A 5,390-nucleotide genomic window follows, 5' to 3' on the forward strand; every position below is an offset into this window, starting at 1 on the left:
TGCACCCAGGTCCCTGTGCAAAGACAGTTCCACGGAGGGGCCTCCCCTTTCCAGAGGCTGGAAGGACCCAAACCGCTTTTCCCAGCATATTCTTTACATGCACCACAGGAACCTTGTCTCCCTCCACGGTACGCAGGGAGTTGGACTGTGTAGGGCCGTCTCGGTTGGCTGATCCTCGGGTGTTTACCAGCCAGGTGGCTTCTGCTAGATGTTTCTCCCAGTTCTTAAATGTCCCACCACCCATCACTTTCAGCGTGGTTTTCAGCAAACCGTTGTGGCACTCGATCTTACCAGCGGCTGGTGCGTGATAGGGGATGTGATAGATCCACTCGATGCCATGTTCTTTGGCCCAAGTGCTCACCAGTGAATTTTTGAAATGAGTCCCATTGTCTGATTCGATCCTCTCTGGGGTGCCATGTCGCCACAGGATTTGTGTCTCTAGGCCTAATATGGTGTTTCTGGCAGTGGCATGGGGTACCGCATATGTCTCAAGCTACCCGGTGGTTATCTCCACCATGGTGAGTACATAATGCTTACCATTACGAGTCTTTGGCAGGGTGATATAATCAATCTGCCATGCCTCCCCATATTTATACTTTTCCCATCGTCCTTCCCCCCAGAGAGGTCTCATCCTCTTGGCCTGTTTGATCATGGCACAGGTGTCACAATCATGGTTGATCTGTGCAATAGCGTCCACATTTATGTCCACCCCTCAGTCTCTAGCCCACTTATGTGTTCCATCTCTGCCTTGATGGCCTGAGGTCTCATGGGCCCACCGAGCTAGGAATAACTCTCCCTTATTCTGCCAATCCAGGTCTATCTCAGCCACCTCAATTCTGGCAGCTCGATCTACCTGGTGGTTATTTTGTTGCTCCTCTGTTGCTCGACTCTTGGGCACGTGGGCATCTACGTGACGCACCTTTAGGACCATGTTCTTTATTCGGGCAGCAATGTTCTTCCATAGTTCAGCGGCCCAAATAGGTTTACCTTTCCGCTGCCAGTTGTTTTGCTCCCATTGCTGCAACCACCCCCATAAGGCATTGGCCACCATCCATGAGTCAGTATAGAGGTAAAGCACTGGCCATTTCTCCCGCTCAGCAATGTCTAGGGCCAGCTGGACAGCCTTTACCTCCGCAAATTGACTCGATTCTCCTCTTCCTTCCGTGGCCTCTGCAACTTGGCGTGTGGGGCTCCACACTGCAGCCTTCCATCTGCGATGTTTCCCAACAATGCGGCACGATCCATCAGTGAACAGGGCGAACTTCTTTTCGTTTTCCGGAAGTTCATTGTAAGGGGGAGCCTCTTTGGTGCGTGACACCTATTCTGCTGGTGGTGCTTCAAACTTTTTACCTTCGGGCCAGTCCATGATCACTTCTAGGATCCCTGGACGGCTGAGGTTCCCCATCCGGGCCCGCTGTGTGATTAGTGCAACCCACTTACTCCATGTGGCATCTGTGGCATGGTGAGTGGAGGGAACCTGCCCTTTAAACATCCAATTCAGCACTGGAAGTCGAGGTGCCAGGAGAAGCTGTGTTTCGGTGCCAATTACCTCAGAGGCAGCCCGGACCCCTTCATATGCGGCTAGGATCTCCTTCTCAGTTGGAGTGTAGCCCTCTTCCAACCCCCTGTATGCTCTACTCCAGAATCCTAGGGGTCGGCCTCGGGTCTCATCTGAGGTTCTCTGCCACAAGCTCCAAGTGGGACCTTTCTCCCCAGCAGCCGTGTAAAGGATGTTCTTCACATTCTGTCCCATCCGTACCGGCCCCAGGGCCACAGCACGGGCTATCTCTTGCTTGATTTGCTCAAAGGCCTGCTGCTGTTCAGGGCCCCACGCGAAGCTATTCTTCTTTCGGGTCACCTGATAGAGGGGGCTCACAATGAGGCTATAATTTGGGATGTGCATCCTCCAGAAGCCTACCACACCCAGGAAGGACTGTGTCTCTTTTTTGTCATTGGGCGCAGACATTGCAGTAATTTTGTTGATCACATCAGTTGGGATGTGGCGACGCCCATCTTGCCATTTCACCCCTAGAAACTGGATTTCTTGGGCAGGGCCCTTCACTTTGTCTCGCTTAATAGCGAAACCAGCAGACAGGAGGATTTGGATTATCCGTTCTCCTTTTTTAAAAACCTCCGTCGCTGTATCACCCCACACAACGATATCATCTATATACTGCAGGTGCTCTGGAGCACCGCCCTGTTCCAACGTGGCTTGGATCAGCCCATGGCAGATGGTCGGGCTGTGTTTCCACCCCTGGGGCAAACGATTCCAAGTGTACTGAACACCCCTCCAAGTAAAAGCGAACTGTGGCCTACACTCTGTGGCCAAAGGGACAGAGAAGAATGCATTGGCAATATCAATGGTGGCATACCATTTTGCCTCTTTCGATTCCAGTTCATACTGGAGTTCCAACATGTCTGGCACTGCAGCACTCAATGGGGGTGTGACCTCATTAAGGCCACGATAGTCCACTGTTAGCCTCCATTCTCCACTGGCTTTGCGCACTGGCCATATGGGGCTATTGAAGGGTGAATGGGTCTTACTAATTACTCCCTGACTTTCTAGTTGTTGAATGAGCTTATGGATAGGGAGCAAGGAATCCCTATTAGTACGGTACTGTCGTCTGTGTACTGTTCTCGTGGCAATTGGTACCCGTTGTTCTTCCACCCGCAGTAACCCCACAGCAGACGGGTCCCCTGATAGGCCAGGCAAATCAGACAGCTGCTTAATGTTGTCTGTTTCTATAGCAGCTATTCCAAAAGCCCATCTGTATCCTTTGGGGTCCTTGAAATGTCCCCTTCTTAGGTAATCTATTCCAAGTATGCAAGGAGCCCCCTGGCCAGTCACTATATGATGTTTCTGCCAGTCTCTACCAGTGAGGCTTATCTCGGCCTCCAACACAGATAGTTCCTGCGAACCCCCAGTCACCCCATGTATATGTATCCGTTCTGTCCCTTCGAAACCTGAGGGTATCAGAGTGCACTGTGCACCGGTATCCACCAGTGCTTTATATTTTTGTGGTTCTGATGTGCCAGGCCACCGAATCCACACCGTCCAATACACTCTATTATCCCTCTCCCCCCCCTGGCTGAGGGCAGGGCCCCTCTATTGGTTGTCTGAAGTGGTAGAGGCAACCTCAGTAGTGGCTGACCTCTTTTGTAATTTTCTTACCCGTGCTCGCAGTACAAAATTGGGTTCGTCATGCCACTTCTTCATATCCTCTCCATGGTCATGCAGGTAGTTCCACATGGCACCACGTGACATAGGCTCACTGCGGTCCTTCACTCGGACAGGTGTGCGTTTGCGTCTGACAGCTGAGACTGCCACAGGTTCACTGTGGTTCCTTGCCGCAGACCAGCTCTTCTGCATGTTGTCCTGTCTTCTCTCCATTCGGTCCATTCTATCCACCATTTGACAGATGGCTGCGATGGTGGTACGGTGTGGCAGTAGTGAGTATTCGATATTTTGCAGTGAAAGGATGAGCTCAAAAATTTCAGGTCTCCTATTCAGCTCATCATACCTGTTAGAGTTCGTTAATAGTATACTGGAATACTTCCCTGGTGCTGACCGTATGAGTTTCTTGCATATTTCCGGAGTACCGCTCACCTTTTCTGGGTCATGGTAATCCTCTGGGTCCCCAGGGACAAACGTGGGATCGAACAGCATTTCTGCCACAGCCATTTCTCTCAGGTACTGGATACCTTCCTCAGCTGTACTCCATTTTTCCAGTACAGGCTCCAAATCACTTTTGAGAAGACAGGTTGCCTTTACAGCTGATAGAATCCTCTCCCAGAGATTGGCGACTCCATCGAGACATCTGCTGATCCCTCTATCAATAGATGAGTCTCGAGCAATGTTTCCTAATTGACGAGCCTCATCGCAGCTTAGGGACATGCAGGAGGCCCCCTTGTCCCAACACCGGAGCAGCCAAGTGACAAGGCGTTCACCTGGGAGTCGGGCAAACTCCTTTCTTGCACTTTGGATTTCAGTAATTTTCAGAGGTTTACGAGTAGAGGAAGCAGTGACTTTTCCCTCATCATCACTATCTTCTCCGCGTCTGTTAGTCTTCTGAGTTGCCTTTCTCGGTGGTTTTGGGGAGGGTCCCTCACCAGGATCTTCCTCTACTTCCTCCATCTGTTCCAGACGTGAGGGCACACGTTCCCATCTCTGGCCTTCATCGTCACTATCTTCTCCATGTCTGTTAGTCTTCTGAGTTGCCTTCCTTGGTGGTTTTGGGGAGGGTCCCTCGCCCGGATCTTCCTCTACTTCCTCCATCCGTTCCAGACGTGAGGACACACGTTCCCATCTCTGGCCTTCCACTGGGGCGACTGACACTGATGCTGGTGCTTCCTGTGGTCGGCTGGGATTAACTTGTTGCCTTCCCCTTAGGGTATGGATCTCATTCTCGAGACTCTCTATCTTTTTCATAAGCCATTCGTTCTGAGATCCCCCTGATCTCCCACACTCACTCAGAGGTTCTATTAATTTCCCAAGGTCCCTCTGGTGTTCAGGGGTGAGATTACCTGATACTGGGGGTCCCGATGCTTCTGGCCCTTTTTCTGAGACTCTCTGCATTATTCTTTGCAAGTCTCTCTGCAATTTATAGTAAACTACTACAATTAGAGAGACTAACAACACAGTATTCCATTTGACACCCCAGTCATACTTAGGGAATTCAGAGCATTTGTGAGCCAGTTCGAGCACAGTGCCTGTGATGTTCATTAGTCTGGAAGGGAGCCAGGCAGATATCTCTATCCCTGCCAGCCATCGGCTTAATAAATCTACCCCTACCCCCAACATCAGGATGTCCTTAAGCCAGGACCACAGGAACCTAGGGACTATCAGTCCTACATACAGGGCTGCTGAAAAAAACCACCTAATTACTGCCCAAAACATTGCCCAGAGCTCTGCCCTTGAGAAACAGCAGGCTATGTTGGTGGTGGATGTGACAGGCAGTGCCAGCAGGGCGTTCCCTGCTTCAAGGTGCACATTTCCTCTCTCACCCATCACAGATTCTCTCCTGCATTCAGGGTCTGAAGGATTTCTTCCAGTTGTACACCACATCCGCATGGACAGTGCGTGATATAGAGCCCAAGTGGAACACCTGCTTGGAAAACAAAATAAACTATCAAATTTAGTTCTATTAGCCTGCACTTTTGTCTAAAATGATGCATGGCTATATTTAAAAAATCCCAATTAGTTGGATGTAAGAGAGGTATCTATTCTATGATACAGGGTCATCTCTTTGACTGGGATTCCTTTCCGGGTTTTGTCTTTGCAAATTAAGAAAAGCTAATTAATAGGCTAATAACATCATAACCAAACAGTACTAAAACATTAAAAGAGCTATTCCTGTAGATTCTAGCATTGATTACATCAAATCCTGTTT

Source organism: Coturnix japonica, chromosome W (genome assembly GCF_054131305.1).
Source record: "Coturnix japonica strain WE chromosome W, WE-NBRP24, whole genome shotgun sequence".
NCBI lineage: Eukaryota > Metazoa > Chordata > Aves > Galliformes > Phasianidae > Coturnix > Coturnix japonica.